At 36.2% G+C, this 23,928-nt stretch overlaps 1 protein-coding gene across 1 annotated transcript in view; it reads right to left on the bottom strand.

Moving 5' to 3' along the window:
- Positions 1-23,928, bottom strand: part of LPAR1 (lysophosphatidic acid receptor 1) — a 291,018-nt gene that overhangs the window by 226,797 nt on the left and 40,293 nt on the right. The window contains exon 2 of the mRNA XM_074196493.1: positions 10,812-10,908. The gene's annotated coding sequence lies outside the window, so the exon portion shown is untranslated. The remainder of the gene's footprint in view (positions 1-10,811; positions 10,909-23,928) is intronic.

Here is a 23,928-nt window from a genome sequence, read left to right as displayed (position 1 = left end):
TGCAGCTAGGTGGTGCAGTGAGTGGATAGAGCAACGACCCTGGAATTATAAGGACCTGGGTTCAAATCTGGCCTCAGAAATTTAATAGCTGTGTGACCCTTGGCAAATCCTTAACCTTAACTGCCTCAAAAAAAAAAAAAAAAAAAAAAAACTTGGTATTTGATTTGGATTAAGGAAGAGGGCTGATTAAAAATGATGTCAAAGTTACAAATCTAAGTGACTTATGCCTTTGACCAAAGTAGACAAACTTGGTTTAAAGGAGAAGCTGAATTTGAGGTATGAGGAGGATACCCTCAAGGAGATGCATCACAGGGAGTTGGAATTTCAGGATTAAAATTGAATTAGATAGTATGAGCTATGTAGATTTAGTCAATAAGGAATGCTCTTGCAAGTTGCCTGATTCAGTTCTGTTAAAAAATAAGACCAAAGTAAAATCAGTCACATATTCAACAATGCTCATCTCCTCACAGGGGATGATTTCCAAGTTACACCTGACTCTCAGAAAGGTCTCTATATCTATTCCCTAGGTTTTCCCTTTTTCCCTAAAGATTTAGGGTATATGTATTTATCCAGTTACATTTATTTTAATGGTATATACCCAATGTACTAGAATGCCCCTTCTTCCTGTCCATTCTCTGATACTGTGTAGTTTAACTAAAACACACAACATAAATTCATACAATTAATCATAATAGGAAAATGTATTAAATTATATATACATATACATACTTAAAGCATGGAAGCTATGGTACTTTTCTAAACCAAGAAGCTACCCTCATTACATTGGAAGGGAAAGGCACACTCAAAGATACTCAATTGTGATGCTTTGATTCAGATCTCTCCTCCTGCTGCTCTAGTGAAGGAAAGGCCTTAACCATTCACTGGACCCCAAGGCTAGGTTGGGTGCTAAAGATCTTTGTCTGTTTTTCCATTCCCTATCTGCTCCAGTTCTGGCTAAGCTGGGCATTGGAGGACCACTGCAAAATCTGTTCCCCTTAGCTCCTGGCCTCATCTTGTTTCCCATTTCTGTTGGAACCTTTAAAGTTATCACAGGAATAGAGAAGAAGCAAGATGGCTTCATGACCATTGCCATTTTGACCCTCTTGCCTCTTACTTCTTGTAAAGACTTGCATAACAGCCCATGTTCCATTTATTTGCCCCAGAACCTATTCCAACTCTTCCCATTTTGAGTTTGTGTCTCTCATCTTGATTCCAAAGCTTGTGTGGGACTGAGTTATAGTCTGTCTAGATACCTTTTATGTAGACTTGACAATCATCTATGTAGTTGTTGTCCAGTCATTTTAGTTGTGTCTTACCCTTGTGACCCCAATTGGGGTTTTCTTGGCTAGGATACTTGGAGTGGTTTGTTGTGTCCTTCTCCAGATCATTTTACAGATGAGAAAACTGAGACAGGTAAGGCCAGAGTTGCATAGGTAGGAAGTGCCTGAGACCTGATTTGGACTCAGGAAGATGAGTCTCTTGACTCTAGGCCTGGCACTCTATCCACTGCTCTAGTTAACAGCCCATCTATCAGTGTCATTAATATAGAGATAATAATTAAAACAACTAAAGTGGAAAAGATTACTGAGTTTAGATGAAGAAAAAAGTAGAGCCAATATAGATCTGAGAGTGCTCTTATTTTCAGTGAATGGTAGAAGATGGTCTAGCAAAGGAAACAGAGGAGATATCAGATCAGTAGGAGGAAAACCTGGTCAGTGTCATGTCATGTCATGAAATCCAAAGGAGAAAAACATTCAGGGTGAGAGGGACAATATCAAAAGACATTAAAAAAATCAAGTAGGAAGAAGACTGAGAAAAGTAAGAAAAATTATGAGAAGCCAGATGTGGAATTTTGAGACCAAATCATATTTTAAATTATTATGCTGGATCTTGTTATTTAAAGTATCCTTCTCTTGATTTTTTTTAAATTTTTAAATAAAGAATTTGGGGGGGGCCTCTGGGTGGTGCAGTGGATAGAGCACCAGCCCTGGAGTCATGAGGACCTGAGTTCAAATCCAGCCTCAGGCACAGCCTAGCTGTGTGACCTTGGACAAGTCACTCTTAACCCTACTGAATTAAATAAAAATTAAAAAAAGAATGCTTTTAATTTTTAAATAACCAGCTGATCCCTTTCAATGTATCTATTTTTATAAATTAACATTTTCATCTATACAATTTACTTAAAGAGAGGAACACCTCTGTGTATTGCTGTGTATGTGTGTTTGTCTGTGTGTGTGACTGTGTCTGTATGTCTGTGATTTTGTCTATGTATTTACCTTCTTCTAAAATATATGTGATTTGGAGGCAGTAATAGTCCCTTGTGGGCTGGCTCTTGAGTTGCAATGTCTGTAAAACAGAGCAGGGGGAAAAAAGTCAGTTTGATCCAGAGACTTCTTAGAGCACTTTGGAATATGTCTTTGTTTAAATTATTCATGCAATTCAGCATACAGAAGGACTGATTATATTTTTGACTCAGCCTGTTTTTTCCTTCTTTTACCTGAGGAGGACCAGCTTTATTATTGTTGGGGGCTTTAAAAAACAACAAATCCATTTTGTATTTGCAAAAGCTCACAAAGAGGTTCTTTTCATTTCCCTGAATTTAAATAATTTACAGAAGGATAGCTCTCCTGCAGGCAGGAAGGAAAAAATGCAACTTCATCCACAGAGAATCAGGCCCAGAACATTGCCCATGAGTCTGTACTTCCCATCAAGATCTGGCCAAAGAACACTATTAAAATCATCCATTGGCTTATTCATTCCACAGGCAGCCCGTTGAAATAGTCTGGGTTCAGTGTCAGGCAGAGGTTTGGGAAATGAATTAATTCAAATTCACCCTCAGCCCCCTGTCCCCCACCAGCCTAATCTTCATTCTGCTAGCCATCTTTTTACAATAAAGCTGTTCATTTGTTCCTGGGTAATTTTCTCTTGCAGCCCAGAAAACCACAACAGGAAGTGTGTGGGGAGTGGGGGGAGAAGGCAGGGGGCAGGTAAGGAAAAAAAGAGGGTGAGGGGAGAAGGGAGAAGGGGAGAGGAGGAGTTCCAGTTAGTGAGCAGCTTCCATATATAAAGCCAAGTCTGATAAACATTGCTCTTTCATAGTAAATATTGGCTAGAAGTACTTTTGCATAAAAGAAAAAGAAAACCTCTTTATGGCTTTTAAAGGTGAGTGGTAGATGAAAGCACCCAATGCTGAGGTTGCTGGACTGGAATGCAACCAAGCCAGATGGAAAACCCATTTTTCTTTAAAAACCAAATATAGGCATAAACAAAAACAAGCCACTGCCATGTTTTAAGGGCTCCAGTCTGGACTGGAGCAAACATCAGGAACCAATTATGGCCCTCTGCCCTCTTGTTTATCCTAAAGATATCATGCTTGCAAGTCTTTGGAGCACACCAGTCAGACAGGAATCTCTGTGTTAATGGTCTGCTCTCATGTCTTCCACTGAAACCTCTTTCCTATAATATAGAAGCATTTTCTAAATCTACAAAGACTCAGATTTTAATGGACTATAGAAAAGTAGCCCAAAAAACCCCAAAACAACACAATAACAACAACAAAAAACCTAAACCTTAATTTGCAGAGTGGTTTCTCTTTTGCCCAAAGAAAGATAGCTGAAGGAGTTGGTGACACAGTTGGTTAATAGCCCTGCTCATTGGTATATGAATCACAGTCTCTGACTGTTGTCAATGGTTCTGGTTTTCATTTATTTAAACTTTTCACCTCCCCCCAAGTTTCTAATGGAATATATTCCTCATGGTCTGTTTTTGGTTTGTGAGCACATTGTTCAGTTCTTAGAGGATGGAGCAAGTGCCTGGTGGTGAAACATGAAGTTTAAAAAGAATTCTGATACTGCCAGTTGCTATGGGCAGCAAGTCCACTCTTGGCCTGATCAGCATCCCAGAAAACACTCAAGCAACTCTGTTCAAATAAGAGACAGACAGGATAAATTGAAGATAGTCTTAGAAGAAAGACACAAGTTTTAAACGAAATCTAGAAAGGGTTCTGGAGGAAGGTGGAAGATTAGTACCTAAAGGAAGCCAGGGAAACAAAGAGAAGATGAAAAAAGTGAAAATTCCAAGTATGGAGGACATCCAGTCTTGGGTGACTCTTGAATTGTTCAGGATTTTAGCCAAAAGAAATAGATTTAAGTCCTAGTTCTGATGTTTAATAGCCATATGACTTTGGCAAATGTATTTTTCTGAGTCTAAATGTCCTTACTTGGAAATAAGAATAAGCACTAGAATAATCACCTTACAGGTTTGTTGAAAGAGAAGAAAGCAAGAACCTTTGTAAAACTATCAAATTCTATGCAAAATGAGTTGTTACTGTAATTGTTGTGTTTATTATTAACGGGGCACAGAGAAGGGCTTGGGGCTAGTACTATCTTACACATATCACTTGGCTTCTAATCCTGATAGACTCAACCAGCAACCACATTCTTTAGGAAGTGGTACACATCTATTATATGAATGCCAAGCTGCCACACTCTTTTGGCATCCCTGAAGTCTTTGTTTTCTGTTAAGTCCCAGCCTTCAGGGCAAAATGCAGTCCAGGTGTCCTGGCACTGATACTACGAAGCAGCCATGTGCCCATTGCTATTACATATAAATCTTGTCTTTCAACTCAGTTTTTTTTTTTACTACACTCCTTCACACTATGCTACAGCTGATAAAGCTCTAAACCACAGAATAGCAAAATAGAAACAAGTGGGTGGACAGTAATAACACACATGGTTGAGTTTCTTCTGTTTCTTTTTGTTCTCCCCTTTTCCCCTGGGCCAGTTTGACTCTAACATGAAATGTCTTAGTGTTGTTACCTAAATGTCATTGGTATGTTGGATATAGGAAAGGTCTTTGAATAAGGAAGAACTGGGTTCAAACTTTACTTCAGACTTAGGTTAACTATATGACTAGATTGATTAAAGTCACTTAAAATTTCAGTGCCCTAGTGGATTCTCCAAGAAGGCAAATTGTAGATGAGGTGCTATTGCCAATATGCATTGGTGGATGGAGTTCCCACACTAGGAGGTTCCCATACCAAGAAAATCAAAGATCAGTGCCCCCATTCCCAGCCCCCAAATAGACAGCATCCAAGAAACAAAATGACCACATTGAATTTGTTAAGAAACAAATAGTTTTAGATTTCTTGTAATGTTACACAAATGGTCAAATTCATATCAAGCAAAATTTCTCTCCCTAACCAAATTAGAGGTAGTTCCTGGATCCTAATATCTCTCTCCTTGAGTAAAAGACAGATGCGTCATCCTAAAGATACAGGGTTTTCAAGGTTACCTTATTTACATTCCTTGAAGCTTTATTTATATTCTACATGGAAAATATGAGGTATCTTCTTCACAAAACTTTCAATTAATTTATTAATTTCCTACAGTTACAGTGAAAAATTTATGACACCATGTGGGAGAGAAATTGCCAACCTTCTGAAGAGTTTGTAATTTACTTCATCTATGGAGAATAAAGATTCCTCCTTTAGAGAAAAAGCTGAAAAAAACATAGATTCCAGAGGTTTGGAATAAATAAGAACTGAAAGAGTCCCATTTTTTCTATTTTTAAGAGAGAAAGAGAGACAAAGGGACAGAGACAGAAAGAGAAAGAGAGAGAGAGAGAGAGAGAGAGAGAGAGAGAGAGAGAGAGAGAGAGAGACTAAGGAGGGGAGAGAAAAAACAACAGAGACAGGGAAAGGGACAAAGGGAGGGAGGAAGAGGGATAGAGACAAAGAGGAAAGGGGTAGAGGGAGAAAGAAAAGGGGGGAGAGGGAGAGGGGAGGGCAGGAAAAATGGAGGGAGAGAGACAGAGATAGAGAGGGAAGGATTAAGGAAGGAAAAGGAAAGAGGAGGAGGAAGAGAGATGAGACAGTGAGGGATATAGAAAGAGGGAGAGAAAGGAGGAGAGAGATAGGGAGGAAAAGGGTGAGGGAGATTGAGAGATAGCGAGTCAAAGATAGAGAGGGGACAGTCAGAGAGGAGAGAGACAGAGAAAGAAAAAGAGTTAGAATGAAATTAGAGCTCATGATTGCCTTCAGGATTGAAAATCTTTAACTTTTTGAGAAAATGGAAAGTTGCATTTAGGAAGGTGGAAGATGTAAATGTGGGTGGATGTATCAAGTCATTCTTTAGACTCCTTGACAACAGATAGAAATATCATAAAACTTGTCTAACAGAACAAACTTCATCACTGGAGCTCTGGTTCCTAAAAGGAAGTAGACATGGCTCCTAGCAAATCAAATTAAGTTGTTAATTTATAGAATATGAATAAGTTAATCAATGCCATGCAGAATAAAAGAAGATATGTTGACCTTTTTAGACCAAGTTAGATCTAAACTAAATACTCTTTAGAAAAGAACAGAATTTTAGGTGTATATTAACTTAAGCAGTAGATCTTACAAGTCAGTGAAGTTTCTGATAATCTTTTCTTTCCCTGTCTTATGATTTTATGAAGGGAAAAGATGAGAGGAAAAATAAAAATTATGGATATTGGATTCTTTATGTGTCAATGAATCCAGAAATGTCCATGGTTTGTCCTCTATGAATTTTTCTGAATTATTCAAATCTATCATTGCTATAAAATTTCAATTTACATGTTCTGTTCTCTAAACAGTTTAAAAATGGAAAACAGAACTGGTCTCCACCACAAGATTCAATGTAATTCAATAATTATTTATTAAGTACCTATTATTTATCATTCACTGTGTAGTCTAGAGATACAAAAAAAGGGAAAAAGATTGTCCCTGCCCTACAGAATTTTACAATCAAATGGGAGAAGACCACATGTAAGCAAATTAATACAAAACAAACTAAATGCAAGCTTCCTGAAGAAGGCAGAGTTGTTGCTGGGACTTAAAAGGAAACCAGAGAGGAGAGGATCATAAATTTAGACTGCACCTTCTTCCTTCTTTCCCAACCCCTCTTAATTCTGATGTCTTTCCTCAGTGATTTTTTATTTATCCTACATATAGTTTATTTGGACATATATATATGTGTGTGTGTGTGTGTGTGTGTGTGTGTGTGTGTGTGTATGTGTGTGTATGTGTGTGTATAAATATATATATATATATATATATATATAATTTTATATTTGTTTGCATGTTGTTTGCCCTTGAAGGCAGAGTATATGCTTTGCCTTTTTTTTGTCCCCAACGCATAGCACAGTAGGTCCTTAATAAATGCTTCCCGACATGAGTGCTTGAATTGGTAGAGACTTTATAACTCTCAAATCCAGACCTCAAACCTCTCATTCTATAGATGAAGAAAATGAGTCTCAGAAAAGTCTAGACTTTACCAAAGTCCCACAGAGAGTAAGCTTTAGAAGTGAGATTTGAACCAAAGTTCCATGATTCCTGAATTTGGGCAACTAGGTGGCAAAGAGTATTGGAACTGTGGTCAGAAAACTGAGTTCAAATCCAGCCTTGGATTTCTACTAGTTCTGTGACTCTGGGCAAATCACCCAATTACTGTCTATCTCGATTTTATCATTTGTTAAATGGGAATAACAACAACCACAACAAAACCTACCCACAGGGTTGTTGTGAAGGTCATATCAAATACATTTCAAACCTTAAAATGCTATATAAATGCTTGCTATTATTATTTTGTTGTTGTTCAATCATGTTCAATTTTTTATGATCCTATTTGGGGGTTCTTGGCAAAGATACTAGAGTGGTTTGCCATTTACTTCTGCAGACTATTTTACAGGAGAGAAAACCGAGGCAAACAGGGTTAAATGATTGCCCAGGGACACACAGCTAAGAAGTTTATGAGCCTACAAAGGCTACCTTTCTGATAATTTGACTATTCTGAACCCCCTGATAGGAGCTTTCATCTGTCTGTCCCTGAATACCTAATCTTCTTTTTCTCCATTTCTGCTAGGTTAAGATACTTACCAGTCTAGTTACTCATTCTATTTGTCTTCCATTGATTTTAAATTATGCTCTGCATTTGAAATGACTTCCCTTAGTAGTCTGCCAAAGGCACATCCATCCTGAATTCAAAGAGTTCTTGAAATCTCAATCCTTCTTTGGGATTAGGTGGAGGACCTCTTTTACCAGAATAAAAAAGATGGCAATTTCTTCGTACTATCACCCTGTTTGTTGTACAATTATCACTATACAAATACATGGAGATCAATTCTTTTCTGTACCTTGGGTGGCAATTTTTATTAGTAATAAAAATAATTAAGAATAACAACAGGATGATAATAATCTAACACATATAATACTTGACAGTTTATAAAGCTATTTCCTTACAAAAATCCCAGGAAGTAGTTAAAGTATCATAATTCTTATTTTACCCTTAGTTAAGAGGTTCAGAGAAGTTGATTTTCCTGCCCCAGGTCACATGTACAAAAGTTTCTAGTATAGACAGATTTTCAAATCATAAAATTTTTCAAGTATAATGGATACTCGAGCTATACTCTTGAGTTAGGGAGCCCTGGGTTCAAGATCTGCCTCTGTCATATAGCCACCATATGACTCACAGCAAGTCACTTAAATCCCCAAGGTTCCCACCAACTTTCAAGGTATTAAAATGAACAATTTGAGGTATATCTGGACTGATACAGTTTCCTCTCCCTGTTTACTGATGCAATAAAATCACAGGTCCAGCCCCCCGCCAAAAAAGCCAAAAAACCAACCCAGCTCTTCTTCAATGCTTTGCAAAGAGCCTTCTTCTCAACAACCCTGTAAAAGGAGTATTTTAAATTATTTTCCACCATTAGACACACAAAGGATTGAAGAACAGAAAAGTGACTTGCCCACAGTCTCACAGCTCCTGAGAGTAACCAGGCCTCAAATTCAGGTCCTTGAACTCTTCCTACAAGAAATTTTCGTTCAGGCAACTTTCTCACTGTTACATGCCCCATATCACAGTCATTGGGACTTTAATTTTTCTTCCTTCTTTTTCAACTTAAAGGAGATTCAGACCAATGTTAGTTCAGACAAGATGTTTTTTCTGAAGTCAGAAGTTAATGACTGCAACATGAATCATTCTACCATGGGGACTTTTCTTCTCTTGGAAAAGGATTTTGTGTGTGTGTGTGTGTGTGTGTGTGTGTGTGTGTGTGTGTGTGTGTTTTCAAGGAAGACCTAAGTTCAAATCTAGCTTCATGTACTCATTAGTTTTAGGACCCTGCTTGCTTCTGTAAAATGAAGGAGAAGGAAATAGTAAACTGTCCCAGTCTCTTTGCCAAGAAAATGCCAAAAGGGGTTACAAAGAGTCATACATGAATGAAAAATTACTAGATAACAACAAAAAAGTAGTATATAAATACTAGCTACTATAATTTTAGCTACACTGATATTAAATATAGGTGGCATTATAACACAGCATATACAACCAGCTTTGAAATCATGAAGATCTGGGTTCAAGTCCTTCTCTGACAAATACTGAGTGTGGAATCCTGGCCAATTCACTTTAACCCCTCAGGGTTTTTGACAACTCTATGACCAGGAGTGGGCAAACTATAGCCCATAGCCAAATCTAACTGACTTCCCATTATTGTAAGTATCTTAGAGCTAAGAATTTTTTTTATGTTTCTGAATAAAATAAAATGATATACAAATGTGAAAAAAAGTCTTAGTTTGGAGTCAGATAAAACTGTTTGGTAGGATTGGTGGGATTGACCCACTCTTATTCTAAGACTATAGTTTGTAAGTGCTAATCTATATTGAATCTACTTAAGACTTTCCTCTCTTGAGACTTCCCTCTTCAAAAGAAATCACATATCTGTTTCAAAAAACATTACGTAGCATCAACGATTTTATCAAAAGAGCTAACGAATCAGTACAACAATCGGGAACAATTTTGGGCTGTCTGCAAAGGAGAGTGCCATCTGTATCCAGATAAGGAGCTGTGGAGTCTGAACAAAGTTCAAGGACTATTCCCTTTAATTTAGAAAAAAAACAGATATCTTATTGTCTGATCTTGTTACATCTGAGAATTATGTTCTCTTTAAGGATATGATTTCTCTCTCATCACACCCAATTTGGATCAAGGTACAACATGGAAACAAAGTAAAGACTGAAAGAGTGCTTTCTGTGGGGGAGGAGGGAAGCAAGATTGGGGGGAAATTTGTAAAACTCAAATAATATCTTTAATAAAAATAAATTTTAAAAAAGGAGGTCACAAGAATTTTTTTTGACTGATAAGCCGTCTTCCCAATTAGTCAATAGAGATTCAATGATCATGAGAGCTAGAAGACTATTAAATCCAACTCTCTCATTCTAGAGAAGAGGAAACCGAGACCCAAAATACAGTGGTTAAGTGACTTAGCCAAAGTCCCATAGCTAACTTGTGGACTATAGTTGTGGTTACAACTGGGGTTCCATCCATAGTCCCCTAATTTTCTCTCTTTCCATTCTCTTCTCATTTCACTTCCCAAATGTGTTTCATAACAACTTTTTCTCAACAGCAATGAAACATGCCTGACTCATCCAGATGAAAGATGTACCCAGTAAGATTATATAGCTAAGGGAGCATCTAGGTTCCAAAGAGGAAGTGTTCTTCTGTTTAAATCATTAGTAAAGGCATCTTTCAGGACCTCAGGAGGCCTTTCTGATACTGATAAACATTTTTCTAAAAAGTCCTTTTTTCATTTCTGTGAATGTATCTTCCATGGAAACAAATCATAGCCTATAAATTAATTAAGAGGTGGTTTTAGGAGTTTCAATGTCCCCCTTCAAAAAAATAGCACTTTTTTGACTAGAAATTCACTGATGAATTTTTTCAAATTTAGGCTGCTCCTTGGATGATAGACACATAGTTAAAACTGCATTTATACTTAAAAATCTTTCTACCTACCTTTGGACCATCTTGTACAGCAATTCTTCACCTCTGTTGGGCTATGGACTCCTTGTGGAATCTGGTGAAGTCTAGGGACTCCTTTTCAGAATAATGTCTACAAATGCAAAAGATATAATTCATAGAATTATAAAGAAAATCAATTAAATAAGATAGTTAAGAAAATATTTAAGAATAAATTTGCAACATGGTAATAATATATGCCTGTTTATTAATACAATAACTAGAAAGACAATACACTTAAAATAACATCAAATTAAGTTAAATCTTATTTTTTAAAGATATAGTGCGAAGGCTGTTGCTTAACTTGAAAAAGAACATCAAATTGTGGTTTTTGACAAGACTGAAAAATAGTCAATGAATTTTCAACTATAATATGATATGAAAATGTTATTTCTACTATCAACAGTCAAAAGTACTCCTAAATTCTTCTATGGTTTAGAGCCTACATTCATAATTGACAGAAATACAAAATTTCTGTTAGAGATTATGGAAAATTAAGATGTATTTTTTCCAATCCAAGTTCACAGAAGCTGGGGACCTTGACTTAGAACCTCTGTTCAAGAGCTTTTGCTTTAAGGGTATAGGATCTTCACTGACCCCATTCTATATTCACTGATCTTTCTTTCAACATTATTTTAAGACTTGGGCTCAAGTTGTGCCTATGACACTATCTTTGTGACTACTTTACCTCTCTGGGCCTCAGTTAACTCATCATAACATGAAGGGATTGGACTATAAATGAATTGACTCTTACAACTGTTCCTATAATCTTCTGTTATCATAATGTTTATTTCTAAATATAGCCCTCTATTTTCTCTACCCAAATCTTTTACAAAATTTAGGTAAAAAACTGAATATGGAAGCCTTACTGGAGAGTTTAAGGCCAAAGATCTCTTTAGCTCAAGAGCTAACTGCTAAAGGCAGAAGAACTGAAAGGAAAGAAACATTTATTAAGTGACTATTACCAGATACTGTGCTAAGCATCTTAAAAATAACTCATTTAATCCTCACAACAACCCTGGAAGTCAGGTGCTATTTTTAACCCCATTTTACAGTTGAAGAAACCAAGGCAGACAAAGGTTAAGTATCACAGAGCATTTGAACTCAGGTCTTCCTGACTCCAGGACCAGTGCTTTATTCACTGCACCATATAACTATCTACTAAATTTTATTCTAGTATTGTTTCTATTCATTTCATAATTTTGCCTCAGAAAATGGGAAACATGGGAAAGACCTAACTTTAGAAAGACAAAAGTCACCTAGAGCATCCCAGGACATCACCAATTGTCTTGACTTTTATCTTGCCATGGACCTCAATGACTCTCAAAGAGATATTTAAGACAGATGACTGTGCAATTCTACATCACTTAAATCTAATTCATAATTAGGTCAAACTATCACCCTCATGTTGTTATTGGTGGTCTTCAATAACAAAGAACTACCACACCACCAAAAACAGCAGTAACAGCAGCAGCAACAACACCCACAGTGTTGAACAGGAGGAGAGCAGGCTAAATTGCAAAATTAATTTAATGACTCTTAAAGATCCAAAATGTTTTGCTAGTATGGCTGTAGAAATCTAAACAATATAGTATATCGCAGTCTTTGAAAAATTAAAAATGAAGACCATATAGAAGGCAAGTAAGAGGTAGATGATAGGTGTGAATAGGTGGTAACATGTAACATAAAAGATAGTATGTTTTAGTGGATAGCATTATTACAGAGCCTGTAAGATCAAGTCTTATTTCTGGCACACAACTATATGTCTCTGGCTAGTACCTCTGGTATGCAGGCTGCTAAATGCAGGGTAGTTTTCTAACTCTGGTGTCTACCTGTCATCTAGCTCTCCCCTATGACTCAAGAAGCTGTAGCAAATATAGTAGCCCCATTCCAGTAAACAGTGTTGGTCGATAAGCTAAACCTGAGGGGGTAACAAGCAGGCATCAAATCCCTTGATGAGTTAGATGTCTACTTCAAGCTAGTGAAGACTTCCCTGGAGGGAAAGGCAAATGTGAATAATTTATTCCAATGGGACAGGCAGTGGAAGCAGGAGTTGTGGAATGTTTAAGACCTTGGTCAAATATCAAAGATGCCAAGTTTGGGTTTGCATCCCAAACCATTGGCAATAATCTTGACTTTTGCCTTGCCACTGGACTCCAATGACTAGAAAAGAAAGAGTGAAGACAATGACTTGGAGCAGCTCTACCTAACTTAAATCCAATTTATGCACAAGCCAGAAGACATCACTCATACCATTTTAATAGTGATGCCATTTTGTCTTATTCAAGCATGAAGTTCAAACATTAACCAACACTAAGAAACTTTTTACAACTAAAACTTGCTGAACAACTGACAGTCTGTATTGACCAAAAGAATGCCCCTACCAGGTATTTCCTTCACTCATGAAATTGCATATCTACACCAAAAGAACCCCCCATATCCTACAACCTATTTGGGTAACCTGAAATTTCTCTTCTTTGGTAATAGGGGCATCACATGATTCCTGTTGGGTAAATATTAAACGGATATAATTTGGGGCGGCTAGGTGGCATAGTGGATAAAGCACCAGCCTTGGAGTCAGGAGTACTTGGGTTCAAATCCGGTCTCAGACATTTAATAATTACCTAGCTGTGTGGCCTTGGGCAAGCCACTTAACCCCATTTGCCTTGCAAAAAAAACCTTTAAAAAAAGGATATAATTTTATTTCAGCAAGAATCTTAGAATTAAGGCACTGAACATTTTCAAAATTGTTCTTAGAGAACATCTAGAGGAAAACAGTTACAGATGGGAATGAAGATGATGCCATCTAAAAATAAACTAATGTACTTAGTGCTACTTAGCCCAGGAAAATATAAGACAAGAAAGAAAAATTCTCTACCAATGAAAGCTTTTTAAAATAGAGAAAATATAGATAGACTTTGAAATCCCTTTCAATGTTCAGATGTTGTGATTCTATGAAATTTCTAGTCTAAATATACTTATTTAATAGAAAAGAAAACCAAGACCTAAGAGATGGTATCTGCCTAAAGTCAAGCTTGTTGGAGAAAAAACATTCCTGCATGGAATTTGATGTTTATTGTTCATTACAATTTAGGATAATGAAGTGGGATAAATGAGTACTTCAGGTATGAAGGAAAAAAGAGAATATGATCATTACTGAACTTTCCACTAATTGAAATTCCTAGAAAGATCTCTGTTCTGGGTTATCTCAGTCTTATTTATTTGGCTTAAATTTCTATTTCCCTAAGGCATCACCCTTTGACCTTTGCTGTAGGTTCCACTGTGACCCTGCTCTGAGGAAAAAAAAGAAAAATAAAGAAAATGAAAAGAAACCTTTTGATCTTTGAAATATGACCAGGAATTTAAAGCTGTTTTCATTTTAAAATAAAACTATTTTCTGTACACGGGCAAATATAAACCACTAAACCTTAGGATATCAGTGTGCTTTAAAATTCATCCTCCTCTGCCAGAGGAAACATTGGCATGTAGAAAGGGAGAAAAAAATAAAACTGCTGACACTAAGAAATTGAAACTATGTTTCTGGTAAGAAAAAAAAAATCTTGTTTCATTTTTGCCTGAAAAGTTATGTTTTAAAAAAATAAGATTTCCATTAATATTTTGATGCAGTAGATAGAGTGCAGTTCTAAAGTCAGGAAGACTCATCTTCATGAGTTCAAATCCAACCTCAAGCACTTACTATCTGTGTGACTCTGATCAAGTCATTTAACTCAGTTTGCCTCAGTTTCTTCATCTATAAAATGAACTGAAGAAGAAAATGGCAAATCACTCCAGTGTCTTTACCAAGAAAACCTCAAATGGGGTCATAAAGAGTCAGATATCACTGAAAAACAACATTTTGAAGAGAATAATGTGAAATCTTCAATTTAAGTGAAGAATTAGTGGGTGCAAATGCTAAGCCACTGTCACTGTGTGACAACTGAGAGACAAATAATGGGAGAAATACGGCAGAACTGGAGGAAGGCAAGTGCTATCCTGGTTTTCAAAAAAGAGAAAAGGTTAAGAAAGTGAGTATAACATTGATTCTTAGGGAAATTTTGAGAATTTATTATTTAAAAGATGGTTAATTAGACATTTAGGAAACTAAGGAAGCAATGATCACAAGGAGGCTGAATGATTTTATCAAGAATAGGTTATACCATGCTAATTTTATTTCTTTTTTTTAATAAACTTGTTAAACTAACAGACACTATGGATGGAGTTTACCTTGATTTACTAAAGTATCTCAAGCTATTGTTATGGAAAAGATGTAGATATAGGCTAAATGATAGTTTAAACTTGCTGGTCTTCAACCAGATAGTTTAACTTGATGTATTCAGAACTGGTTAAATTCTTGAACCTAGAGCCTAGTGCATTGTAGGCACTTACTAATACTTACCAACCAACTCGACAAATATCCACTGAGAATCTAAAGTTCCAGTAGAATATAAGCTTCCTCCAAGCTCCTGAATCTAAAAATTGTGAAAAGAAATGAGAGAGATGCAGGAAAAACATGAAAAAGAAGTCAGCAGCTTAGTCAAGGAGATCCAAAAAATGCTGAAGAAAATAACATGTTAAAAACCAGCATAGGTCAAATGGATAAAACAGTTCAAAAAGTTATTGAGGAGAAGAATGCTTTAAAAAGCAGAATTAGCCAGATGGAAAAAGAGATAAGAAAGCTCTCTGAGGAAAACAAATCCTTCAGGTGTAGAATGGAACTGAGGGAGGCTGCTGATTTTATAAGAAATCAAGACACAATACTTCAAACCCAAAAGAATGAAAAATTAGAAGAAAATATGAAACATCTCATTGAAAAAACAACTGATATGGAAAACAGATTCAGGAGAGATATTTTAAAAATTATTGGAATACCTGAAAGTCATGATCAGGAAAAGAGCCTTGACATCATTTTCAAAGAATTCCTGCAGGAAAATTGCCCTGATATCCTAGAAGCAGAGGGCAAAATAGAAATTGAGAGAATCTACCAATCTCCCCTAGAATAGAAAGAGATCCAAAAAAAACAACCTCCAGGAATATTATAACCAAGTTCCAGAACTCTCAAATCAAAATATAAATATTACAAGCAGCCAGAAGGACACAATTCAAATATCATGGAGCTGCAGTCAGGATCACACAGGACTTAGCAGCAACTACATTAAAAGTCGTAGAGCTTGGAATATAATATTCCAGAAGGAAAAGAGCTTGGAATGCAATCAAGAATCAACTACCCAGCAAAACTGAACATCCTTTTCCAGGGAAAAAGATGGACTTTCAATGAACCAGGGGTATTTCAAATGTTCCTGTTGGAATGGCTGGAGCTGAATGGAAAGTTTGATCTTCAAATACAGGACTCAGGTGAAGCATAGAAAGTGGAGGAGAAGAGTAAAATATGAGGGACTTGATGATGATGATTAACTACATGTATTCCTGCATAGAAAAATGATACTGATGATACTCATATGAACCTTCTCATTTAATAGAGCAGGTAGGAGAAGCTTTTATAGATGAAGCACAGGAGAGAGATGAATTTGAAGATATAATATATTGTAAAAATGGAGTCAATGGCTAAAAGGGAAATGTAATGGGAGAAAGAAAAGGGAGAAGTGGAATAGGCTAAGATAATTCATATAATAAGATTTTCTTCATTACAATGAGATATTGCAATGATATGGAAGAGGGGGAAGGCAAGGAGGAATGAGGCAAGCTTTGCTCTCATCAGTAGTAGTAGCTAGGACAGGAAACAGCATATATATATACTGAAGGGGGTATAGACATCTAGAGTAAGAAGGAGAGAAGGGCGACAGGGGGAAGGGGGAAGATGTGAGTGATGGAGGAGAGGATGGACCATGGGGGGAGAGTGGTAAGATATGACACATTTTCTTTTTTACTTCTTTCAAGGGGCTGGGATTGGATGGCCTGTCTGGGACCATAGGACTTGGTGGATGCTGGACCTAAGAGGTGGTATGTGGGCTTGGGACCTCTTGGCCCCAGGGCCGGGGATTTGTCTGCTGTGCCACTCAGCTACTCTACAGCACATTTAAGAAAAGGGACAGAGTGAAAGGAGAGAGAAAATATAGTGTATGGTAGTGGGGAAGTACAAATGGAGGGAGTTGCGATCAGCAATGGCAATGGTGGAAAAACATGGAAGTAGCTTTTGTGATGGACTTATAAAGAATATGAACCACCCACGATAGAGCTGGAGGTGTTGGAACACAGATTGAAGTACATATTATTATAATTATTATTATTATTATTATTATTATTATTATTTGGGGTTGGGGGGTGTTGCAGGGCAAATGGGTTTGGGTGGCTTGCCTGGGGCCACACAGCTGGGTGATTGTTGGGTGCCTGAGGCTGGATTTGGACCCAGGTGCTCCTGACTCCAAGGCCAGTGCTCTGTCCACCCCTACTATTATTATTATTATTATTATTATTATTATTATTATTATTATCATTGTTACTTTATGTCTTTTTTGTTTGATTTTTCAGGGCAATGGGATTGGGGTGGCTTGCACAGGGTCACACAGCTGGGTGATTGTTGGGGTTCTGGGGCTGGATTTGGGTTCGGGTGCTTCTGGCTCCATCCACTGTGCCACCTGGATGCACCTATTATTATTATTTTTTATTTTAATTTTAATTTTTTCTCTTTACTTTTTTTGCTCATGCAGGTCTATATTTGGGGGGGAGGCATTATGTTTACTCTTAAACAAGAATATTTTAGTAATGTATAAAAAAATCATTTGTACAAAAATAAGAAATAAATAAATAATTTTTTGATAAAAAGAATGTAAGCTTCTTAAGGGTAGGGGCTGTTTCCTTTTATTTTTGCATAACCAATGTCTAGAAAAATGCCTAGTACATAGTACAAAAGGTTTTTTTTAATGTTTGTTGAAATGAATTGAACATGGAATGAGGTCTACAGTGGAGTGCCTCAAGGATCTGTGCTTGGTTTTGTGCTTTTAAACATTCTTTTCAGCTTCTAATTAAAGCATATTTATAAAATTTTGAGATAACACAAAGTAGCGATGAGGAAGAGGGAAACTAAAATACTTGTGACAGGGTGGGATTTCAAAAAAGATCCTAAGTGGAATGTTAAATATGAAATTAATAAGAATAAATATAAAATCTTATACTAAGTTCAAAAACTAACTCCTCAAGTAGAATATGGGGGAGACACAGTATTAAAAGTTTATGTGGAAAGGAACTGAAAGTTCTGATGAACTGTAAACTCAGAATACATCAATGAGATCATAAGGTAACCAAGAAAATTCATGGAATTTTGGACCACATTAAAAGACATCTAGTTTCCAGCAAGAAGGAAATGAAAGTTTTGTTATAGCCTGTCTTGTCTAGACCACAGCTGGAGAGTAATGCTCAGTTCTGAGCACCATATACTAGAAAGGACATTGTTAAACCAAAGAGTGCCCAGAGGAGAGCAAATAGAAAAATGAAAGGCCTTGATTTCATATTTTATGAGGATCCTTTGAACTAATGGGAGATATGATTGCTAGGGCCAAGGGATTTAAAAAACTATCTTGTAGAAAAAGATTAGATTTTCTGTTTGATAGGCAAAAGGCAAATTCAAGCTTGATTTAAGAAAAAAAATTATTCATTATTAGAACTATCAAAATGTAAAATGGGCTACCTGGTGAAGTAATAGATTCTCCCTCATTATGTCTTCAGGTAGAAGCTGGATGAACTTCTTGGGGATAGAGCAGTGGGTGAGTTGCAATAGATGATCACTGAGATCATCTCCTACTCCAAAATTCTGTTATTCTCTGCTTGTGTAAAAATTGACTTGATCAAAATACATGAATCTTATTAAATATTTAGCCTTTCCTTGTCAGCAACCCTAAAAACACAATTGAAGTGCATAACTATTTTTTCTGTAAGAAGTAGAATCTGAGTAATAAACAATTCCATCCATCTAGTCACCCCAGGTTTATAAACTGTTATCCTTGATGCTTTCTTCTCCCTCACTCTCCCATATCCAATCAGTTGCCAAATCCTGACAATTCTACCCTCACAAGATCCCTCGAAAATGTCCACTTCTCTTTACTCACACTCATTCAAACCTTCATCACCCTAATCTTGGAACATTGCAATGAACTTTTCATTGAACTTCTGGCTTCCAGCATAACAACCCTTGGCAAGCTGATGGCTAACCACAAAGATCCTAGGAATTAGTTCCTCCCAACTTGAGGAAAAGGTTAAACTAAATAATAACCCTCATATCAGAGAGTGGGAATATTTCAGGTGCAATATACAATGGAGGCTTTGAAAAACTCTCAAGAGACAGGAGAAAAATTGAAAGGTGGCAGTCTACCCAGAGTAGCATCATGAACGTGACGTCCAATATTGCTCCATCCACTGCTCTTTTCTTTAAGACCACAGGAAATAGTTCTAGATGGACAACTGAAGAGGTGTATTACTGTTTTGTATGTTTGCTTTGTTTTATCAAGAATGTTCATTCTAGTAGCAAGAAGGCTTAGAGGAAAAAGGATTGTAGATCTCTGATATACTTCTGCTTAAATGAGTTTCTGTTTCTTCTGTTATAGAATACATTTGCTATATTTAATTATTTCTCATAAACACCATGGCAGATCCTGTCTTTATGTTGTCAGAGTCTTTTTATTTGTAGTATGAAGGCATCACTTCAATGGGAGTCACACCAAAGAGAAAAACCTCTCACTGTTAAGAGAGTTTTGCTCTCCTAAATGGGGTTACAAGCACAAACCCTTTCATATGATATGTGTCTATTACCACACCACTATCTCCATTCTCCAAATCATTGTCTGCAAAGCTGCCAAAATAAACTTGCAAAAGCACAAGTCTGACCATGTCATTCTTCAGCTTGGCATTTAAAACCCTTCCCAGTCTTGGCTCCAACCTGTCTTTCCAGGCTTATTACATATCACTTCTCTTCACATACCAACCATTACAGCCACTCTGGCTATTTGCTATTTTCAAAACTTGATATTTAATCTCTCCTCCCTCTGTATATTCTATTCCCTCTGTTGAGAATGCATTCCCTCCTCAACTCTGACACTTCAAATTCTTCCTTCCTTCAAGGTCCTGCTCATGTATCATCCCCTCCAGGAAGTCTTTCTTCATTCTTTATTTATTAGTACTCTTTCATTCTTTCTCAAATTATTACGTATATGTACATTTAATTTCATTTCCTCTTCTCCTCCAGTCATCATATAATCCCCTTGAGTACAGGGTATGTTATTATTTGGTCTTTATATTCCTAAAGCATTACACAGTCCCTTGCACATTGTAGGTACTTAATAGATCACATTTCCTGGCTAGCTGATCAGAATTGTCTCTGTAACTGTGCATTCTTTTCTAATACATGTGTATTGCATGTTATCAATCATTGAGGTCTCTTTTAATCTGAAGTATGAGGACAAGTAGCTATGAATAGGAGAATATGAAAAGGCAGCCATCACAGAGAGCCTACTCTATTATTTAAACACAAAACACATTGTGGACATTTCCTTACAACTGATCATGTAACAAAATTGATATCCAATAATTGGGAAATGGTTAAACCAATTGTGGTAGATGAAATAGAATGGAATATTATTGAGCTTTAAATGATAAGAAATGTATATGAAAACAGAGAATCATGGAGAGAACTGTATGAACTGATTCAGAGTATAGAAGTAAGCAGAGTCAAGAAAACAAGCTACAAAATGACTATGGCAACATAAATGGATGGAACAACCACTACAAAACAATTAGAGAGTTTCAGAATTACAAAGATCAAACATGACCCCAAAGAAGAGACATAAGAAGATATTTCACTTCATTCTTTTGCAGAAGTGAGAGACCCATGGGTATGAAACATTGCATATATTTTCAAACTTTTTTGATGTGTTGATATGTTTTGCTGATTTTTGTTTCTTCCTGATTTTCTTAAGAAAATATTCTTTGCAATATGGGATGGCTATCTCAGAAGGGAGGGAGAGAGATGCTGGGAGGAATTTAGGCAATGTAAAAACAATAGACATCATTGAAAAATTCTCTTTTAAAAAGTCTAGGTATTCAAACAAAAAGCAGTTAAAGAATGGTGAAAAGAAAGAGAAGGAAAAGGAGAAGAGGGGAAGGCAAGTGAAGGGAAGAGAAAGGAAACGGGAAAAGGAAAGGAATGAGCTGTGGTTTTGTTCAATTGACCTATAAGAAGATTATTTTTATTTCTAAACAATGCTTATTTCCCTCCATTTTATCCTAGTTGTAGTTCCTAATGGCATATGTTTAGTTAAGAGAATAATTTATAGTACTATAAGTGGCTATTCTAGTTTGACAAGACATTATTTTGGTGTTTGTAAACAGGATGAGATAGCCATCCCACTAACAATATAGGCTATTCTACAAGATATTCTATAAGAAGGTTTTGATAATGGTGACAGAATGCTATAGATCAGTAAAATACACCTGATTCCTGTGTGAGTTAACAGAACAAAATAAGCTTACCATTGTTATAGTTCATGTTTACCTAGGAAGGTCCAGAAGGGAGAGTGCTTCAAGGATTATTTAACAATTGAAAGCTCACATAGAATATAGGCTACATGTTTGTTCTTCATGGTGACTTTGACATTTGACTTTCACTTCCATTTTATTAAGTCATTTAGATATATTTTTTGTGCAAGGTTCCATCTAGTCGCTAGGGATACAAAGAAAAAAAATTGAAACAATTCCTCCCCTTAAGGATCTGATTCTACTATTATGACAAAAACAAATATGAATATAAATCAATACTTAAAGTAAACAAAATAAAATACTTTAGGACTGTGTGTGTGTGTGTGTGTGTGTGTGTGTGTGTGTGTGTGTGTGTGTCTGGGTGTGTCTGGGTGTGTCTGGGTATGAGGGGATGGAGAGGGAGAGGAAGAAAGAGGTAGAGGGGAAGAGAGGGAGAGGGGGAGAATGAGGGGGGGAGGGGGGCGAGATCATTTGTAGTTGATAGTCAAGTCAAGAAATATTTACTTGTGTACAGACACTATGCCAAGCATTGAGAATAAAAAAATACAATATAGTCCCTGACCTCAAGGACCTTACATTCTACTGGGAATAGACAACACATAAAAAAAGAGCTAAAAATCAAGGGTAAACAACTATTAAATGGTCAAAGAATATGAAAAGCTATCTAGAGTAATATGAAAAATGCTCTAAATCATTATTGATTAGAGAAATGCAATTTAAAATAACTCCGACATACCACCTCACACTATCAAATTGGCCAATATGACTAAAAAGGAAAATGACCAATGTTGGAGGGAATGTGGGAAAACTGTGACACATGCATTGTTGGTGCAGTTGTGAACTAATCCAACCTTTCTGTAGAACAATTTGTAATTAAGTAAAAACTATGCCTGTCCTTTGATCCAGTAATACGACTACTGGGTTTGTATCCCAAAAAAGATCACAGAAAAAAAGTAAAAACCAAATATACAAAAAAATATTCATAATGGCTCTCCACATAGTGGCAAAAACCTGGAAATTGAGGCAATGCCCATCAATTGGGGGCCAGCTAACCAAATTGTGGTATATGAATGTGCTAAAACATTATTGTTCTATGAGAAACCATGAGAGGCAGGATTTCAGAATAGTGTGGAAAAACTTGCAAGAATTGATGTTGAGTGAGATAAGAACATTGTAGCCACTAACAGCAGCATTGGATGATGATCAGCAATGATGGACTTGCTCATTTCAGCATAAACTGACAATTCTAAATGACTTATGATGAAAAACTCTATCCATATCCAAAGAAGGAACTCTGAAGTTCAAATGCAGACCGAAGTTTACTATCTTCAGTTTTTAAAATTTGTCTTATGTATTATCTTTTTTCTTTTTTCTCTCCAATGTATTTTCCCCATTTTGATTTCTTTTACAGCATGATAAATATGGTTCTACATTTAGCATGGTTATACATGTAAAGACTATTGCTTTCCATCAAGGGAAGGGAGAAAAATGTGAAACTCAAAATCTTGCAAAAATAATTGTTGAAAACTATCCTATGAATGAAGTTGGAAAAAATAAATATTTTTTTAAAATCGGGGTGAGGATAATCTAGTTAGAGAATTAGAGAAAATTTCAAGATTCAGGTGTAGAATCCAAAAAGGAATGAAATTGAGGAAGGTTGTAAATAATAAGTAGCATCTGATCTGGGTCTTCAAGGAAGAATGAGTATTTAACATAATTTCATACTCAAATTTTACCAATTCAAATTCTTAAAATTCATATTTATCAGAATAAGAGTATGCTGCCCCAAAAAGGACAATGTACCAATCCCATGCTAGTCAAGTAGTAAGACAGAAGTTATAGATATAATTAATAAAGGTAAGGTCACTAAAGCATACATTAAACAAAATCTCACAGATCATACAATCCAAGTCCTTCTTTTGCAGAAGAGTCTCAAAAGGATAAAGTGATCACAGACAGTGAGGTGCAGAGCCAAAATGTACATACAAGTCCTTTGGCTCAAAAACCAGATATGCTTTTCCTATGATATACAATCCAAAATGTACCTTTATTCAAGTGGTTTCATATAATCTACTACTTGGATCACTAATCAATCTAACCACATTTATTAACTTAATTAAACAAGATACTATGTTAAGTAAAATATTTTCTTTTGGCTAGATCTGTGATAAAAAGAACTTCATTGATAAAAGGAACTTTATTAATGCAGACTAGCAAGTGTTCTGTAATTGAGAAGTCACACAGTTAGTATGGATGAAGGGCTGGACTTGAATTCAGGCCATCTCTCTATACATTGTGCCAGACCAATTCTTAAGCTAAGTATTCAAAGACAAAAAATAATACAGTCATGCAAAGAATGATTAAGGAAATCATTGTACACGAATGTTAATACTATTGCTAGTCCATTCTCTTTTTAAAGATTTTATTTATTTTGAGTTTTACAATTTTTCCCCTAATCTTACTTCCCTCCCCCCACCCCCCACAGAAGATAATTTGCCAGTTTTTACATTGTTTCCATGGTATACATTGATCCAAATTGAATGTGATGAGAGAGAAATCATATCCTTAAGGAAGAAACATAAAAGTAAAAGAGATAGCAAGATCAGACAATAAGGTATCAGGTTTTTTTTCC

Source organism: Macrotis lagotis, chromosome 8 (assembly GCF_037893015.1).
Source record: "Macrotis lagotis isolate mMagLag1 chromosome 8, bilby.v1.9.chrom.fasta, whole genome shotgun sequence".
Lineage (NCBI taxonomy): Eukaryota > Metazoa > Chordata > Mammalia > Peramelemorphia > Peramelidae > Macrotis > Macrotis lagotis.
The sequence above is the reverse complement of the archived record's forward strand: the minus strand, read 5'-3'. Positions and strand labels throughout refer to the sequence as shown.